Here is a 20899-nt window from a genome sequence, read left to right as displayed (position 1 = left end):
ACAACAACAACAACAACAACAACAACAACAACAATAATAATAATAATAATATAAGCTGGAACATAATTTAAGAATTATGTTCTACAAAACAGATCATCTTTAAAAAAAATTCCAATCAACTAAAAATGCTCAAAACATTTCCCCCTCACACCAGAAGCTGTATATTTGTTAAAGACAAGATAGCTAGAAAATATTAAATATATTGGGTGATTGCATTCCCCCCCCCCCCCCCCCCGCTCTCACTGTCTGATATAGAACTAACTAAAGAAGAGGCAGAAAAGACTAAAGATTCAGAGTATTATGGAACGATAGTCTTGGAATATAAAGTGTTCTATGAGGGCATATCTCCATATGTGGGTTTCTGTTATTCACTGCAGAGGTTCGTTCAGCTAAAAGAAGAGCACATTAATCCTAGCAGCCCTATTGCATGGATTCTGTATCAGTGGAAGAAGTATCAATGAAAGAAGTATACTGGCCGTTCCTGTAACAAAGTAAATAGTGATGTATGCAACAAGTGTAATAGATTACTCTTCTTGTCTTTGCTGTGATTTTTTTCTTTAAGCCTGGAAATGAGAAGTTTTGAAACTAAAGCTCTATGCACCATCAGTAGAGATCAATGCTCAAAAAAACCTGGAACAAAGTCATCACTGTATATCACTGAATCTTAAAGTGTGAAGGGACCCAAGCCACTGGCTACTCCACACTACTAGCTTGACTCAAGACGACTCATAGCTTGAGAAGCAACTTAATGTGCTTCCCTGATGAACTACACTGGGTTGGATTGGATGCAGTTGCTCAAAATATGTGTGATAGTTGAAAAATTGTCAGCCCAAATAGATTTGGAAATCTTTTCAGCCACCATTCGTGCTTTATTCATTTGGCCTTTATTTATAACGTGGTGCTTTGAGTTGTGATGAGGTAGTATGAGTATGTTGCATGTCTGAAACCTCAGGATTTTAGCTTGGAGGGTAGCTAGTACAGACCTTTTCTAAGACCATGAAAAGCTGGGCAGATACCTACTGGAATTCAGGCATTATTTCACTACATGGATCATTGCTATATGTTGAAAATATTTGGTAAGGTAGGGCAATGATAAGTATAATGTGCTCCCATTATAGCCGTGTTTTCACAATATAATGGGAGCATGTAGTATGATGGCATTAGTGGCAGGAATATAATTGCTTTGCTTGACTACGTAGCTAATTGCAATTCTAAAATATAAAATCAAATATTCCAAGTCTGTTATATGAGTAGAGATATGAATTGGTTTCAATTTTCTGGGAAATATATATGGGAAAATATATTTCTTATGACTTGAACAAACATTACTTTAATAAACATGCCATATCTTAAAACCAAAAACTAGTTTACAAAGAAATTAAGGTATACCTTTTCCCCCCAAAGGAGATACGGCATCATATCAAGTGACATGGGATAATTACTGCTGCCACAGAATCCCCTTAGATGGGTTTGGGAACAATTAAATTTTCAGATTTTCTTCTGGCATAGAGTAAAAATGTTTTGTATCTGTTTAACTTTCTGACCGTGTTCTGCAATTGAATGCTTCACCTTTTCAGTGCTGAATGCCAAAATGTCCTCTGTAAAAAGGAAATGCTGAATAGTTAAAAGTGCTGTATTTAATGCTCCCCCTTTTCCCACCTGGTTTTCTAAGGTTTTTATACCCTGTTTATTGCCCTTGTTATATGGCACATTCAACTAAATAGGTTAACTTCTGGGGATGGAAAAAAGTTTGGTCATATTTCACTTTTTCCTACTTAAGGAGAGATAAATTCACTACAAGAGACTTCTTTAAAATAAAATATAAAGTCATCATATTGTAGAACATGGTACAGCAGTAACTGGACATTATGGGTTCATTGCATCAGTCTGCAGATGTTCTTTGTACCAGCCCTCCAGATGTTGTAACTTCAAATGGGTGCTCTCCATATGTTTTAACTATAATTGGGCATTGATCAGGGATGATGGGAGTTTTGGTCCAAAACCTCTGGAGGACCCTGGTTGGAGAAGATTGGCCTATGTACTATTAAATAGGGTTTCTTCAGTCCCTTAAAACTTGAGACTTAACACACGTTTGAATTATGCTGAGAGGCATAATCATTTTATAACTAATACATATTCTAAATGTTATATATTTCTGTTTAAACGAATAAGGTCTCAAGGTGGCTTACATCAAATTAGCCAAATATATATGTATTGCCTCATGTTCTTCCTTTTCTGTGCAGTTGTTGTTAGTTCAGGTCATCCTTTATAAGGTAAGTTTCCTCAGGAGAAAAAAAGCACAGCAGACTTATATGCAGTGGAACTTCGATGTCCGTGGAACAGTGAATCCACTTCAGTCAGAATGTGTCAAAACTCTCAAAGCAGCTATCCAAGGTGCAGAAGCACCTTGCATTGCTCCTTTAGAGTTCTCACTGAAACTCGGGGTGGATTCACCACCCCACTGACATTGGAGTCACCAGCCTCCACTGTTTACATTTTGTTTTTACAGATGTACAGGTCAGGCAGGAAATTTGGGGTTCCAGAAACAAGGATGCAGGCAGAGAGTGCTAATCCTAACACAAGAGGTCTGTTCTTAAAAGCCAAGTCGCCTCTTTACTAGCAAAATCTGAAAATCTGCTATGTGTATAAATGCTTTCTATATGCAGGCTGGGTGGACTAGATTCTACACCAGGCAACCTGGTAGCCTCCATATATTTTGGACTACAAATCCTATAATCTTTGGCCATTGGATGTGCTGGCTGTAGCAAAGGGAAAGTATCTGGAGGGCATCAAGTTATTTTACGCCCTGAGGTGAATGTGCCCTATAGGAATGTAATTGAGAACTAGCAGTAATGTCAATTATCCATCAATGATCAGGCCCCATCAAGCTTAGGGAAGGCTCCGTAGGATGCAGGGACCAGATATGGAGGAGCAATTTACAAGTGGTATTAGTGTAAGCTCCAACTCTGTGAATTCACTCTTAATGAATTCACATCTGCCTTTCACATCTGCTTTGATCCAACTGCTGGATCACGAACTGTGAATGTAAATGACATGCATGTTGGAATGTGCATCAAAATGCATATCTGAGCATGAATGTCATCCATTCATTGGTATAATACTCATTCAAATGTACATCCTCACCCTCATTCCAGTACAGCTATTTGCATTTTTTAAAGTGACTAGATTATGGTGATCAGCCTTAAAAAAACAATGCATACCTTTGGATATGATCCTGTTTCCTTGGATTTTCTGTATAGAGGATGATAGTGTAGACAATGACCCTGTTCAGATGAGACGCTAAGCCATGGTTAGGTCGCTAACCATTTCGCAGCTAATAGTTAGTGAGTGTGTTTAAATCATGGTTATGTAGCCACCACGGTTAGGAATAGTTCACACGACATGCTAAGCCATAATGTTTAGCTCAAAATGCTTAACCACCGTGGCTTAGCGTGTCATCTGAAAAGGGTCAATGGGAAACCAGGACGCTACCTCCAGTATCCCCCTGTGTGTCAATAGCTGGAACACCAGGGGGAGGGTGCTGTTCTGCTCCTGCCCTGCTTGTGGTTGGCCACTGTGTAAACACAACGCTGGACTAGATAGGACTTTGGTCTGATTCAGCATGGCATCTTTGAAGTTCTTACGCTTTTATGTAATGCAAATCCCATGCAGAACAAATTTAACTCTACCAGCAGCATAAAGACAATTTTGTGCATTTGTACAAATATTGTTTGTTATGGAACATACAGGTTAAGCCAGAAAGCCAGGCTGTGTTCAAAAGACACCTTAAACCATAGCTTTAACCATGATGAATAAGGCTTTTTGTTTTATTCACCATGGTTAAAGCCATGGTTTAGGGTGTCTTCTGAACACAGCCCAGCTTTCTGACTTAACCACCATGGTTAAAGCCATGTCTTCTGAACGGGGACAGACTATAAAGAGATTGCTAACAAGCACTAACATTAAGTTTTGTGGAACCTTGTCAATGTTTAGTATAGAGTTGGGCCCACATTATTTAAACGGTGCCTTCACATGGAACTTCAGTTACGACAATCTTGGGCAAAGGGGGACAGGTCTAATTAACAACAAAGGTGGCAGGCAGGTAAGGGGAGTGGAACCCTCCCCCTTCTCAGCCATACTTCCCCACAGTCCATTGTCCATATTCCAACCTCCCCCATTCTGACTCCCACACCAGAAATAAGCTAAGCTGGGAGAAAAGCATGTGACATTCTTATTATTATTATGAATTATTATTATTATTATGAATATCCATTTGTAATTACCTAAACGTGATGGGCCACTAAAAATCTGTTTTGAACATGCATTGTAAGGCATATAGGTCAATAGTTCTGAAGGCCTAGAGATACAATAATTTTCATTGGCTATGTTGTTAGTCATGAAAAGGAGAGGCACTGAAGTCAATTGGAGTTGTTCTGAAAGGGTAGAATAGCTGTTATACACTCCATTGCCCCACGTAAAACCTTTGTTTAGGAAATGTTTAATGCACATTTCTGCATTATGTTGCAGAGTGCCCCTAATGGTCAAATAGAGATGTATTTAAGCACTATTTTTAATGGATTATTCTACTCAACAGACCACAATGGCTTATCATATATGCACACACATGCATATACGCCATAAGCTGTTCTTGCCTGCAGTGGCAATTTTTGAAAGGAATGGATGTGCTGTACAATAAAGATCCTACAATTTAATTTGGAATGAAACAAAGGTACCCGATTAAGCATTTGATTTTAACATCAGGTTTTTGTATTGTCTCAATTTTTAGTGAACTTAAGGTTGAATCCATATATAAAAGCATCCATTCTGAACCTGTTTCCCATTCTTTCTTCCTGAAGCAAGAGCATTTAGAAAATATTGATCTAATTATTAAGCAGCAATACATAACAAACTTGTTTTTCCTTGAGATAATATCTCATTTGGGCTATTATAAGGACGTAGCACTGATTATTCAACTCCATTAGCATTGTATTAAAAACATTGAATTATCAGGTTTAAAAGAATTCTGTAATCTTGATTTTGAACTTTTTGAAGAGTTGCTTTGTGGCATAGAATCTGTGTAAATGCAATCTGCTTTGATCCAAACCAATTGTGAAAATATTTTTGAACGTCTCAGTCGTGCAGATGTAACATTACACTTGTAAAACCTCATTCATCTGAATGGCTCTGGAAAATCTTAAATATTCAGGTAAGCATTTTGCATAAAAACGTCACCCTTTAGCAGCCAAAGCCACATGATGGCTGCTTAACTATAAGCTCAAATCCTGATAATAAAGATAGTCTAAGGATGCTTCTTGATGAGGAGTGAGAACAAGAAAGGTGTGTGTGTGTGTGTTTAAAAGGGGATCTCTTAAAAGATAACGTTTGACTCACCAATCCATATTCAGTTAACCAGCCATATATTGGGTTCTGCTAGGAGCTTATCAACTTCTTAGTTTGTAAAGTCCCAAGCTGATACTCAAACCAGGAAGTTTCTCAAGCTGAAGGGACTGAGTTCTGTCCATCTTGGTAGGCCTTACTTATGTAACCCAAAATTCTGTGACCAGGCATTGGGGGTTCTGCAACCCTAAATTTCTTTTTGTAACTTAATTGTGCAAATAGGTTATCAGAGTACTGTGTGTAAAGGCAGTGGAACTAAGAGCCATGTAGTTGGGCTGTACCAGGACCCTTTGACTAGTGGAAATCCTATCTAGACCCTCCTCTAGTCATTCATGAGAAACTGAGCAAGTGTTTTCAGTTTTTGGTCACTTAAGTATCTGAATGCAAAATCAGACAGAGCCTTAGGCCTTAGCTAGACCTAAGGATTATCCCAGGCAAATGGAGGGGTCGTCCCTGTCTGCTCCCGGGATCCCCTGTGTGTCATTTGGATGCACAGGGATGATCCCAGGACAATCCCGGGATATAGGCCTGGTCTAGCCATGGCCATAGATGCCCAGTTCCATGCTCTGTAATGAATCATAGGTATGCAGCTGCCTAAACACCCTGCTATATTCTCTGAAACATTATAGGAACATGGCAACACAATAAATATTCAATGTCATTCATTGCTGGAGGGTAATTCTTTATTTTCAGATCTCAACTGCAAAATAACATTATGATTGCATTTCATTTATTTTCTTGGCCATTCCTGGAATTTTAGAACAGATAATTAATGCTTCAGTTAGAATATATACACACAGAATAACTCCAGTATGCATAACTGTAGAGATGGAAGTTCAGAACTTATTCCCGATAAAACAGCACAGCAGAAGATTGGTTGTTTTTACAATGGCTTAAATAATATTTTTAAGTGACTGAGGTTTGTTTCAAAGGCTTTCAACTGTTTCTTTTGCAATCAAGCTTGTGGTTACACATCAACTTTTTATAGTTCGATTTCACTGACAGCCAAGAAGCAGATATGAGATCATAGAATCATAGAATAGCAGAGTTGGAAGGGGCCTACAAGGCCATCGAGTCCAACCCTGCTCAATGCAGGAATCCACGCTAAAGCATCCCTGACAGATGGTTATCTAGCTGCCTCTTGAATGCCTCTAGTGTGGGAGAGCCCACAGCCTCCCTAGATAACTGATTCCATTGTTGTACTGCTCTAACAGTCAGGAAGTTTTTCCTGATGTCCAGCTGGAATCTGGCTTCCTTTAACTTGAGCCCATTATTTAATGTCCTGCACTCCGGGAGGATCGAGAAGAGATCCTGGCCCTCCTCTGTGACAACTTTTTAAGTATTTGAAGAGTGCTTTCATGTCTCCCCTCAATCTTCTCTTCTCCAGGCTAAACATGCCCAGTTCTTTCTGTCCCTCTTCATAGGGCTTTGTTTCCAGACCCCTGATCATCCTGGTTTCCCTCCTCTGAACACGCTGATTTTGGCCATAGCTAGATCTAAGGTTTATCCCTGGATCATCCAGAGGTCAAACCTGTTCATCTAGATGACACACAGGGGATCCAGTGCTCAGGCAGGGGCGAACCCTGTATGGTCCCAGGATAAGAAGCGGCAATCTATAGAAAGTTTTTATCCTCATAGCTCAGGGCGGGGAGAATCATGAAATTATTTGAAAGTTAAAGTAAAAGGGAGTTTAAGTATTTATACGAACACAAAGCTTAGTTTTAGTAGCAGACATACAACCAGCCCACTCAAACTATACTGTGCCATTTTGGCATAAAATGTGCCATGGTGTCAACCATGACAAACAGCTGGGATTGCTTGTGCATTCACTGCGTTGGCATCTACACTACAAGCTGATTTTCACATGGCCACTTAAAGTACTTGTTTTACAGTCCATGCAGATGACCACAGCAGAGTCTGGTTGAATGTATGGCATCATCTTTGGGTTCTATAATGCCTGACACGTTCTGTCTTGCTTTCAGTCCCAAAGGGCAACACTGTGCTATTGGCTACATTTCATCATCAGGCCCAAGTTTGGCTTGCATTGTTTACCGTGGTTGTTCCTCACCCACCCATTTTACCTTATTCATTCAGTCATTCCCCTTCCTGCTCCTGGAAATGATGTGCACACACCCCTCCCCGAGTGCTTCAGGATATCATTCCAGGAAAATGTGTCAGGTCTTACTTAATCACTGTATGGATAGTGTCTTTTTATAGTTTAACCACTAGGAGGCACTGAATTTAATTGTATCGTGATGGAACCAGGAGTTCCCAGTTACTGTTATTTTCTTGTTGGAGGGAGATGCTAAAGTTCTTGCCTAGATTCCTGACTTCAGAATGGTATAATTCGAGCGCCTCTATCTCAGCATCTAAAGGCCAAACTGGACGTGATGGGAAGGCCATCTACATGTCTGTCCTCTTTGCATATAGAGCTGGGATGAAGAGGTATGTCCGCTATATAAAAACAAGCGTGCAGGTAAGGGTTGCAATGGAGAGCAACTTTCTTTGATACTTTCATAGGGATGGGGGAGAAATTTGTTGGGTTCATCTAATTTTGCACTTTTGAGCCAATACACAAACTCGAACCCAGTTTGCACCTCTGTGAATTTTACAATGGAGTTCCCCAGACAAAAAAAAAGAATACAAACTGTGTGTCTTTTGAAAAAGTGCATATACAAAGGTGCCTTAGTGAAAATAACATCCAAAAAGACATTCTATCAGGGAAAAAAAATCACACAGAAATGTATATTATTATTACCATTATTTTTATTTACATTTCTATACTGCCCCATAGCGGAAGCTTTCTGGGCAGTTTCCATAAGATTGAAAACAATTAAAAACAATATACAAAATTTTAAACCACACAAACATGCAACATCACAGAAACATTTATCTAAAAACAACTATAAACAACTAGAAAAACAGATCCAGGATCGATGAAGCTCATCACATATTGCCTGGGAAAAGAGAAAATTTTAACCTGGTGCTAAAAAGATAGCAATGTTGGCGCCAGGCAGGCCTCATTGGGGAGATCATTGGAGGGCCACCACTGAGAAGGCCCTCTCCCTTGTTGCCATCCTCCAAGCTTCCCTCGGAGTAGGCACCCGGAGAAGGGCCTTAGATGTTGAACGTAGTGTATGGGTAGGTTCATGTCGGGAAAGGCGTTCCATCAGGTATTGTGGTCCCGTGCCGTGTAAGTTTCATGCGAACTTTTTATTTTTTAAAGCATCCTCACAGTTTGGAATGAATTGAACTTAAAAGTGGAAAGGTGAGAAACCAAAATGGACAGATTCGTCCACCCCTAATGTTCCATTGCTTTATACAGTTTCCTCCAAGTTCTGCTACAATACTGAAAGTGAAGCAGGCTAGGAGAGAATGACTTAAAGGAGGGGCTACAGAAGCCATCTACAAGTAATTGGTTTAGGCCTCTGGCAAGAGCTATCTGTCCCATCCTAGCAGCTCACTGGTTTGTAGAGGGAGGGTTGGTCCCATCCACTCCTGCCACCACCTGGTTCCCAACAGTTCACCCTTGCTGCCCATAACCGGGGGAAAAAGATTTCCCACTTCTGACTTAAAGCATCAGAGTGCACTGGGTGAAAGGTGTGGGTGGGGTGTTGCTTTCCTCCTCTGCTTGCTCCATTCATGGAAAGTCTAGAAACTCTGACCCTACTTTATACATGAACTATGCAGACAGATGGATAAAATAGATGGAGCCGTTTCGTCAGGTCTCATTCGGCCTCTGCACTGCCTGCACTGATTCCTAGATATTTTGGTGAATTGTCAGATGTTGTGTTCATTCTGCATCCATTTGGCAGGGATCCACAGTGACCTACTTATAAAGATGAGTTTCTTTTTAAGAAGAGATGGATGTTAAACAGGCTTTCCAAATGGTTTTCATGGAGGAAGAACTTGTGTATCTGAAATAAGCTGGTTACGAATGCTGTAAGTGTATTTGAGAGGCAGCCATGCTCTGGTTATATGAACTTGGAACAAAGAGACCCTCTCTAGAGGCATGAACTCGCTGCGGATTGGGAAGACCTCTCTGAAGAGTGCAAAATCCTTTGAAGTAGAAACTTGCAGAGTGTGAGGGAGTGTTTGAAGTGTGAACTCCTCTGCAGATACTGAAAGCCTGGCAGAGGGTATCCCTTTGCACTGTGGAGCATTTGTGTGTCTGGTTGTGCTGATTCCGGGTGCCATAGGCTCTCTCTTTTGGGGGGTGGAGTGAGTGTGCATGTGTAAATCCTCAAGACTTATTTCAAATTGTGTTCTGATGGTGCCTGCCTCTTCCTAGATTGTTCAGGAGAACAACTTCACAGCGGACCACCTTCCTTGATGCAACCAGTGGGATAGAGAAGGAATGTTTTGGAGAACTGTGGGAACGCTGCCCTCATGCCCATGACTAGGATATAGGTAGGAGCAGAAAGAAGAGCAGGACAAATTGCTGGCACAAAATAGCTTACACAAACCAGGATAGTCCCATGGATAGTGCCCATACCTCTTCTGTGATGTTATACATGATCAGTGCTTTGAGCTTAATTGCAGACATCTGTGCACATTAAAAAAAACTTACTGTCTAAGAGTGAGTTTTATGTAAGTAGTTGCTGTGGGAGGAAAGCATCCTTCTAACATGAACTTTCTTTGTCGTTCTTCGTAATTTCTTGCTCTTACGTATGGTGACATGAGATTCAACCTAGAGAACGAAGGGAAATAAACTCAGATCAAAAGTACCCTAAGGAATAATGTAAAAGTAATAAACAACAGTATATGACAATGCAATAATAAAAAATCCTCGCTTTACTATCACGTATGCATAAGCATTTAAAAACAAAACAGATGTTTAAAATGTAATTTAACGAATTATTTTAAAAAGGATATCCTTATCGCAAGACAGAAAGTATTAAGGGCCTTGCTAGACGAGGCCTTAGCGCGCCTTGAGAGCCAGTTTCCCTGCTGTGCGCCCACATGACGCACAGGGGAATCCGGCCCCAGGCCCCACTGAAGCCTCCTCTAATGCGCCATAAGCGAAGTCGCTTATGGCGCGCCTTTTCTGCAGCTCCGGCCTGAGGCCGGGGCTGCAGAACGTCTAGAGACTTCCGTGGCTTTTTGTGGCTACTCGCTTACTCGCGAGTAGCCGCAAAAAGCCACGGACTGGGCACAGCACTCAGTGCTGTGCCCATCGGCCGGGAGGGGGGGACACACGGAGGGAGAAGGGAGCACAGACGACACGGGACACACGGAGGGAGAAGGCATGGGAAGGGATCAGGACCGGATGTGGGGGTTTAAGAAAAAAAAAAGGCTTACCTTCTCCGGAGTCTTCGGGCCACACGTGGCCCCTTTAACAAACAAAAAAAAATGGCCGACGCTGCAGGGCTTCCGTCGTCCCTGCACCTCAGCCGTCTAGGAGGCTGGGCGGCGTGCGTTAAAGTTAGCGCGCCGTCGCCCCGCCTCCCTGCCGGCTTATCCCAGCAGGTCTAGCAACGCCCTAAGTCTAATCTCACATTGAGTAGTGATTCTAGTTGTCAGAGACTTTTTCAGAGGCATATAAGTGTTAATTAATGGGTTAGCTGCTCCAACATAGAATCAGATTCAGGCTTCATAAATCAGGATTGATGTTCATACACTTCTTTAAATGACATTATAGTGGACAATTCTCCATTCCCCAGACTCCCCTGTTTGAAGGTCATGAAAACAGGATTTTATTTCTTTTGCATACAGATGGATGCTTCAGGGACCTGCATTTGAATATCAGGAATTGTAACCTTTTGTCCAGATTTGGAAACTCTGTGGAATGGATCTGTCTGTTCTAAGTTTGTTTAAAGAAATATATGAACATGCACTTCTGAGTTATGTGGAATTTGCAGTTTAGATCTCAGCACAAAGTGTTCATCCAGGTAGCTCTCATTTCAAGAATCAAGAACACTGTCTGAGCAAATCCATTTCCCCAGTCCAGGCATACAAAGACCTTGGATTTTTGCTAGCTGCTAAATGTAAGGGGCCATTACAGTCCTCATGTCTATTCAGATTCCATATAGTCATGAAGGAGGTGGGATATTTTTTTTTACTCTTGTCTATGGTGTTGTCAACCTTTTCTGTCTTCTGCTGTAAATCTTAAGCAGCTGTCATGCTCGAAGGCAGAATGTTTGGTGTGTGTTGGGCCTATATCCTAATTGGGAAACATAGAGGCTGCGTTCAGAGAACACGATAGTCAATGGTGGGGCAATAATCAACTCAACAGTTGTTTATCTAGGGGGTACATTCCCCACACAACGTGATAATAAACAACCATGGTGTGGATTAGGATCAGTGTTGATTTGACTATTAGTGCACACGGAGTTGACTCACTCAGTACGACAATGGAACCAGTTACTTAGGGAGGTGGTGGGCTCTCCCACACTAGAGGCACTCAAAAGGCAGCTGGACAACCATCTGTCAGGTATGCTTTAAGGTGGATTCCTGCATTGAGCAGGGGGTTGGACTCGATGGCCTTGTAGGCCCCTTCCAACTCTACTATTCTATGATTCATCCCCTACACTCTCTCCCCTCTCAGTCCTCCCATTAGTATCAGAATCATAGAATCATAGAATAGCAGAGTTGGAAAGGGCCTACAAGGCCAGCTGCCTCTTGAAGGCCTCTAGTGTAGGAGAGCCCCCTAGCCCCCTAGGTAACTGATTCCATTGTCGTACTACTCTATCAGTCAGGAAGTTTTTCCTGATGTCCAGCTGGAATCTGGCTTCCTTTAACTTGAGCCCGTTATTCTGTGTCCTGCACTCTGGGAGGATTCAGAAGAGATCCTGGCCCTCCTCTGTGTGACAACCTTTTAAGTATTTGAAGAGTGCTATCATGTCTCCCCTCAATCTTCTCTTCTCCAGGCTAAACATGCCCAGTTCTTTCAGTCTCTCTTCATAGGGCTTTGTTTCCAGACCCCTGATCATCCTGGTTGCCCTCCTCTGAACACGCTCCAGCTTGTCTGCGTCCTTCTTGAATTGTGGAGCCCAGAACTGGACGCAATACTCTAGATGAGGCCTAACCAGGGCCGAATAGAGAGGAACCAGTACCTCATGTGATTTGGAAGCTATACTTCTATTACTGCAGCCCAAAATAGCATTTGTCTTTCTTGCAGCCATATCGCACTGTTGGCTCATATTCAGCTTGTGATCTACAACAATGCCAAGATCCTTCTCGTTTGTAGTATTGCTGAGCCAATATCCCCTATCTTGTAACTGTGTGTTTGGTTTCTATTTCCTAGATGTAGAACTTGGCATTTATCTGTATTAAATTTCATTCTGTTGTTTTCAGCTCAGCACTCCAGCCTATCAAGATCACTTTGAAGTTTGTTTCTGTCTTCCAGGGTATTAGCTATCCCACCCAATTTTGTGTCATCTGCAAATTTGATAAGTGTTCCCTGCACCTCCTCGTCCAAATCATTAATAAAAATGTTGAAGAGCACTGGGCCCAGGACTGAGCCCTGTGGTACCCCACTCGTTGCCTCTCCCCAGTTTGAGAAGGTTCCATTGATAAGTACTCTTTGAGTCCGATTCTGTAGCCAACTGTGAATCCACCTAATAGTTGTTCCATCTAGCCCACTTTTAGCTAGTTTGTTAATCAGAATGTCATGTGGTACTTTGTCAAAAGCTTTGCTGAAGTCAAGATATATGATGTCCACAGCATTCCCACTGTCCACAAGGGAGGTTACCCGATCAAAAAATGAGATCAAATTAGTCTGACAGGATTTGTTCCTGACAAATCCATGTTGGCTTCTAGTAATCACTACATTGATTTCAAGGTGTTTACAGATTGACTTCTTTATAATCTGCTCCAGAATTTTCCCAGGGATGGATGTCAGACTGACTGGTCTGTAGTTCCCAGGTTCCTCCTTTTTGCCCTTTTTGAGGATAGGGACAATGTTAGCCCTCCTCCAGTCGTCCGGCACCTCACCCGTCTTCCATGATTTTGCATAGATAATAGACAAAGGTTCTGAGAGTTCTTCTGCTAGCTCCTTCATTACTCTAGGATGCAGTTCATTGGGCCCTGGAGATTTGAACTCATTCAAGGAAATTAGGTGTTCTTTGACCATTTGTCAAAGACCATTTGACCCATCAGCCATTACTGCCGAAAATCTACCCTGCCAGCTGGATTAGAGCAGCAGCCACCACTTTGACTGTTCTTGTCTTTTCACTTTGTGGCTGACAAAATAACCAATGGTGCCCTCCACACAACACGATAACCCATGGTGGGTTAAATAGCCAGCCGTGAACTATTTAAACCACCATTGGTTATCATGTTGTCTGAACCCATTCTATGATAGAAAATTGATGGTGTTTTTTTTTTCTAGACATTCTTTTCTGTCCTAGTGCCTATGTTAAGTTGAAACTGTTTATTTTCAATTATGAAGACTCTGTTTAAAAACCTTGCAGGGTTGTGAGTCAGCCAAAATTCTGCTTAGATGCTAGAAAGGCTCTGAGTATTGTTGCTGTAGGCTAGATAATGGATATATGGAAGACGGAGGTATCCCAAGGGGACTCTGCATTAGAAAGTTTCCTGGCAGATGAAATAAGAATAGCAAGGGCAAAACTGCTAGAGCCAGGGCTGGGTATTGTAGAAAAGGTAGAGTGAGTGCAAAAACAAGAATGACTATATTGACAGAATATTATGTGCAGGAGATAATAGTTCTCACTGAGAAGCCGGCTGCACTTGGGAAGTATTTGTTAAATTATGCACAGATGCAATTAATGTATGACACTTCAAAACATGACAAAACGCATGCATAGCCAGCCTCCATTGAGTAGAAGGCTGGGACAATTGAATAAATAATCAGTGCAAATCAAAACGGAGCCATCTTCAGAGCAGCACTGCCCGCCCGCTTCCTGGAGGATGAGAGAAGAGAAGACACTGGCATTCTCGTAACAAAAGTCTCTGGCCATTACTGAGCACTGGTTCTTGAATATGACTCATAAATTAGTAGTGCAAAATAAGAATTATTACATGGGCTGCCTTTTAAGGCTGTCCTGCGGGAAGCCACTTCCTGATAGCTATGATGGAGAGATGCTGGTCAAGGATCGATAGATAATGATTGAAGGGCAAGTAGGATGAAGGTTCTCTGTCATGCAACAGAAACATCAGCGTTGCTGAGGAGTCTGCAGTGGAAATCTTGGAGAACTGTTGCTTTTGCAATGCCCTAGTAGATGGCGGGTTGTTTTTACAAAAGATAACAGCTTGGTGGACATATTTAATCATTAAAGATAACAGCCTGGTGGACATATTTAATCATTAAAGATTGATGGTATTTTTGTTCAATGCTATCGGTCTGCCAGCGCCTGATTTGAATTGATACATGTCTTGAAAGGGAGGGTAGCGTGTAAAGAAGAGAGCTTTTTAATTAAAACAGAAGAGATGAGGAATTAGAAGGCGTATGTATAAAATCATTCCATGGCATTAACAGCTGCTCTTTTTCATTAAAACATACACAGATCAAGAAGTGTTTGTTTCAACGAATGCTTCTACATTACAATAGGTTCTTCCCTTCAAAGTCAATCTTTATAAATAATACTGCAGCAGACTATATGGGCACATGGCTGCCAGGAACAAATTCTACCCCACCACTATTAAAACAGATGGAAACAGAAATGAACAACAGCACACCTATGCTCTTTCAATGGGGCTTTTACGAGAAAGGTCCTTGATGGATTATGCATATCATTTTTTTGATGGGCTTTCTCTGTACGGAGAAAATATGTGGTATAAAAACAGACTGAGTAATATGATTGATACAACACTGCCTTTCTTTATGAGATATGGAGTAACTATGTGTACCCAAATCAGTTTTAGAGATTGCTGCATCAGGGTTGTTACTCCCAAATCAACCTCCCCTATCTAAAAGGAAAAGTAATTATTTGGGGTCTACAAACTACTGGCTGAACTTAGCTAGCCAAGCATTATACTTGCCAACACTAGTATCCAGTCCTACCATGACAGTAAAATGACATTTTATGAATTTATCAGCACAGATATCTGATGAAATTGCAGAAAATATATAAATTGCTGCAATTATGTATACCAGGAGTGTGTTGTCGCCATTTCAGAGTTGAGGACCTCACTGCTTCAGCTTTTAATCAGAAATACAAACAATCCTGCAAAGAACTGTTACCGTTTAAACTGCTAGGCTGAAGTAGGAATCCCATCTGTTGGGGAAAAGGTACACTGTGCCAAAAAATACCACGACTACCCCCGCCCCCACCTTCACAAGGCCATTTGTCTCCTGTGAAATGGGGTGTGTGTGTGAAAAACCTTTAGGGCTGGATAGGAGAAGAGGTAATATGGGGGCGGGGACAGAAGGCACCACAATCTTTCTTTTATCAAAACCTGGCACTCTCCAGATGTGTTGCACTATGACTCCCATCATCCACAGCCAGTGTGGTCAATGGCCGTAGTGGGTGGGGATAATGGAATCTAGTCCAATACATCTGGAGGACACCAAGTTGGAAACAGCTGTGCTAAAGGGAAATCTGTGAGGCCTCAAGCAGTGGCAGAAATGCAATAAGCTGTAGCCTGGTGATGTTCCTCACTGGGGGCAGCCATCTTTCTTTTTTTAAAAAAACGAACAGTGCCTCTGGGAACCAAACTACTTCACAATGTAGTGTCATTCCCATGGGGGCATTTTGTCATGAATGAGGAACACCAGCAGGCTGTGGCTTATTGCTGTTCTGCCTGCCACGGCTTTTTAGTAAAAGAAAGGCTGTAAAACCCTCTGCTGCTTTCTCTAACATGGTAATGCTCATTCCCCCCCCCCCCCCGAAGATAGCAAATGCCTTTATGGGCAATTTTACCTCCCAAGTGACAAAACCACTTTGACTTTGCCCAACACTAGGAAAAATTCTTTTGGGGGGATGTAAGGGTTACAGACCAAAAGTGGGGATCATGGGCCCTTCATTTCCTCCACCTTGGTTTTAAGATGGATTTTTTGTTTGTACCAATTGATTAGCACAGATAACTGAACAAGCATTCTCTGACCAAGAAACTGGCTCAGCTTCCTCTGCCTATTGAATTTGAGCCAATCTTGTCACAGAACTTGAAAGCCTTATTCTTACCTAGAGAGAGGGAGAGAGAGAGAGAAAATAGCCATGTTGGTTTATGAGGGTGGGGGGGAATCTATACTCCACAATTGGGTAATACCTTTGGTAATACCTTGCTTAGGTCCTAATAACCCTACTTTAGATTTTGGATTATTATTACCTTATTCACTCGTTAGAGAAGAGAGTGCTCATCACCGTAATTACTCTAGTTTGTGCCTTTGCCAAAGCCAGGGTTGGAATACACCATCTTGTTTAATGCACTGTAGGGTGCTTTGCCTGAATCAATCCAAGTTTGAAAATGTAGGTTAAAGTAAGGATGTCTGGATTGTGCAGAATCATCACAGATGGATTCAATTTTTTCCTTTTATGTGGAAGAATACACAAATAATTCCATAAGAAAGTTCACAGTAATTTACATAATTTATGTTAGTACATAACATTCAGTGTCTTATTCCCCCATTCCATTCAACTTTTCCTCACAGCTTTTCCAGCATGGAACTTGAGAATTTCTCAGCAGAAATGCACCTACACAACAGACCCACTTACAGGCTGAATAAAGCAGTCTTTGCCTGCTGCAGCAGGACAAAAGAAAGGGAGCAAACGAAGGGCGTTGCTAGACCTACCGGGTGTTCCGTCGTTGAGGAGCGGTGAAAGCGGCTTTTCCCGTTCAGCCGTGACGCCTCATGCTCCACACCTGCCTTCGATTTGTGGCGGAAGTTTGCGCCGGTTGTGCTGCTGCCGCCGCGAGAACGGTTGCGCAGCCACACCGGCCTGATTGCCGCGGCTTTTTTTTTCGCTCGCTGCACGGTTTGCGCACGTCCGAAAGACCGCAAATTTGCGCAGCCGTCAGCGATGCCGCCGCTGGCCCTGGCGGCGGCAGCGGCGGCAGTGCCAGTGCCAGCTGAAGTGCTGCTGGTGCTGTTGAGGGTCAACATTGATGCGCTCACTTCCTGATGGGGGTCGTGGCGGGTGTCATATGACCCGAGGTCAATCGTCTGCATGGCCACTCTGTGCCTACATCTCCCATCATGCCTCTGAGGTGTCGGCGGCGATGACCGCCTCTGTGCCCTGTGCCCCATCCCAAGGAGCCAACCCACATCTGGCCGTAGCCATGGCAGCAGCCCACAAACAGCTCTGCCCTCTGCCAGCCTGGTACCCACACTAACAGGCAGCGTACAGCACCGCCATTATGCGGCCACGGTAGCTGCCCACCGCAAGGAGTCACCAGCCACTTTTCCGGTCCTCCGGTCCTGCGCAAACTGTCACTGGGGAAATAAAAAAAAAAAGCCGCTCCGCCGCGCTGCCCCAGCTGGCGGACTGCGCGCAAATGGCGGAGGCGGCTTGACCGAAGCCGCTGACCACTCCCCCTTAGCACGCCTTTTCCTGACCAGTGCCGACCGCAGTGACCTCACATCCTCCCACACGTACTCCGAATTACCGCGGGACAGCAGGAAAAGGCGCCCTAAAACTCACTTTTTTAAAGTCGGGAGAAAGAGGCTTCACCACGGGATAACGGCGGATCCTCGTGAACGTCATCTGGAAGCCTCGACGTGACTGCGGAAGGTAACGCGCGCTAGAGCCTCGTCTAGTAACGCCCCTAGTCTCTTTTGGAAAGGAGTTCCATAGCCTGGAAGCAGCCACCAATCAGGTCGCCACCAAACCAGCATTTGAAGGCAGAAGTATAGAAAGAAGATTCTCTCCAGAAGATCCTAAGAAACAGGAAAGCTCATATGAGAGAAGAAGATCTTTCAGGTAGCCTGGGGGTTGTCTTGTCTTGATGATGACACCTTGGTGCCACGAGCCCTTAAACCCCCGCATTTGCGCTCCTAAAGGGTTGTCTCCAGGTGAAGGAGCAAGTAGGGGTTTTGTATCAATGAGAGGGGGAGGAGCCGTTCTGCCACATCTTCTCAAGGTGGCGGGGAGCTCTGGCTTAGCTCCTCCGGTCGCCCCTCAACCCCATCGCTTTCCATGGAGACTGATTGCTCTCAGAGCAGCCCTCCTCCTTCTCTCATGCAGCTTGAGTTCCCAAGCGTGGAGGCATTCCAGCGGCCATTTGGCCCTCCTTCCTGTCCAGCTGACGGCGACCAATCATGGGTCCCCATCGGCTGGCCACGCCTCCGCTGCAAAGCGACAAACACAGATGAGCAGGCATTGCCTTGCTCCACAGAAAAAACTTGGGAGTAAGTCCCTGACTTTTTAAATTCAGATTTCTTGGGAAAAGACCTGAGATGGCTCTGCAATGGCTGCGGTGTCATATAAAAGGCCTAGCGCCACTGCAGAGCCACTCTGGGGCTTTCCCCTATATGGCTTGGGACCTCCCTGGCCCCAAGCCATATAGGGCTTTATAGGTCATAGCCAGCACATTGAATTCTGCTTTGAAACAGACTGGTAGCCAGCACAACTGCTGTAACAAGGGACATCTACGATGTTGCATGATAGAAAAAGAGAAATTCAATATAATAAGAACATAAGAAGAGCCCGGCTGGATCAGACCAAGGGTCTTTCTAGTCCAGCATTCTGTTCACATAGTGTCCAACTAGCTGCCCCTGGGAGACCCATAAGCAGATAATGAGATCTTGAAGGTGGTTAAATTTGAGGAGGGGAGGGAAATAATGGATGGACAGATGGATATTATTTGGACGGACAGATGGATATTATTTTGTCATAATGTATTGAGAAAGGTACGGGTGAATTACAATAGTGATGAATTTTATATGTTTGCAGACTATGTTAAAAGATGGAATGTATTGTTTTATAGTTTTGTATTACTTTCTGAATTTAGAAAGTGTACGGACTTGCAAAAGAGGCTTCGATATGTGATACGATCTGTGCAATGTTGAGTCCACCAGAAGTCAGAGGAGCGGAGCAATGTATTGGCTGCTCTTTTCCATTTAGGATCCTCGGGCATCTGGCGGCATCAATTTCTGCAAAATGTTTGTTTGTTCGGAGCAAGATGGGATGACAATTAAGCATTCTTCCAATTAATTTGTGAGGTAACTTCAGCCATTGCTCATTACTATGTCAAATGCTCCGCTTGGCATTTGACTGAAAGCATTCTAGAATAGTTTAATAGATCCAAACTTTGTTTTTGTTTTTGAAATAATTAGCCAATATAGTTTTGAGTGAGAATAATGAGCGTGGACACAGGCCTAATCCACACCAGCCATTTATTCCAGAATAATATCGAGGTCGTCCCTACCTGGACACATGATGCAGAGCTGATCCCGTGGTGATCTAGGGACGACCACCTCAGTTTTCCCGGGATATCGATGACAGCTTTTGTCCTGTTTCCCACCCCACCCCACGAAGGGACTAAAACTTGAGTTGTCAATCTAGTCCTGCTACATATGGTGCCTTCTTGGGTGATTTCTTGCTGCAACCCCAGCCAGCCAGTGGCTAGGTTAACACCACACACTAGCCCACCATGGGTTATCGAGTTGTGTGAAGGCAGTGCATTTTCTGCAGGGTGGGTTAAAGTGTTGCCTGAATGCAGTGTGTTTTCCGCAGTGTCACTTGTTAACCATGCAGTGTGTTTTATTTTTCTCAAACAAGCCGCCTTGAGAACCCAGGGCTTGTTGTTCAGGGTGCTTAACAAGCCACACTGCATGGTTAACAAGCAACCCCATGGAAAACGTGCTGCATTCAGACAACACAATAACTCTGCTTGTGGAAAACACACTGCTTTCAGACAACACAGTGCTACAACAACCCACACTGGGTGGGTTAGCGTGTTGTGTGAAGCCAGCCAGTGAGTTCCTACCCATGCTGACTAATGAGCCCTGAAAGGTGCTCAGTGTAGCTCTCCGGAAGTGTTACGCAGATCAGCTATGGGTGGCCTTTCTCCAAGAAAGAGTGGACAATCCTTATCTTCATAACTCTGCACATAACAGTAGCTTGGGGCAGACCATTGCCTTTTCCAGACATTTTGAATAGTATTTAGTGGGTAGATGGGCTTCACTGAGTAGTCCCTCCCTGAACTCAGCACATACCGCACAAACATCTGTGGAGAGGGTGCTGTCATGCCAACAGCCATATGTGTTGGCCCCCATACAATTTGAACCCTGTTAGCAAAGGTTCATATGGAGGCCTCCATGCATACAGCTGTACATGCAAAGGACCTCACTCTGCATACCTCTGTGCTGAATTTGTGGATGTCAAGGGGAGGAATTATTCTATGTGACCCTGTTGCCCGTTTATATTTTGGGGTAAGTACTATTTATAATGCCTGCATAGGGCTTCTGTTCTGGTCACATGGATATGAGCAGCTGACATCCAGATACTTTGTGTCTAGATTAAAGTAACATTAGAACATAAGAAGAGCCACACTGGATCACATCAGTGTACCATCTTCTAGACCAACATTCTGTTGACACAGTGGCCAACCTCCTGCCCACAGGAAAACCACAACAACACCGTCCCAAAACATAAAAACA

General features: G+C 43.2%; 1 protein-coding gene across 3 annotated transcripts in view; it reads left to right on the top strand.

Annotated features, from left to right (window-relative positions):
- The window catches only part of DPP6 (dipeptidyl peptidase like 6), a 562250-nt gene that overhangs the window by 193393 nt on the left and 347958 nt on the right, over window positions 1–20899 (top strand). The gene's annotated exons all lie outside the window — the stretch shown is intronic.

Source organism: Elgaria multicarinata, chromosome 1, assembly GCF_023053635.1.
Source record: "Elgaria multicarinata webbii isolate HBS135686 ecotype San Diego chromosome 1, rElgMul1.1.pri, whole genome shotgun sequence".
In the NCBI taxonomy this organism is placed as follows: Eukaryota; Metazoa; Chordata; class Lepidosauria; order Squamata; family Anguidae; genus Elgaria; species Elgaria multicarinata.
This window is presented reverse-complemented; position numbering and strand designations above follow the sequence as displayed.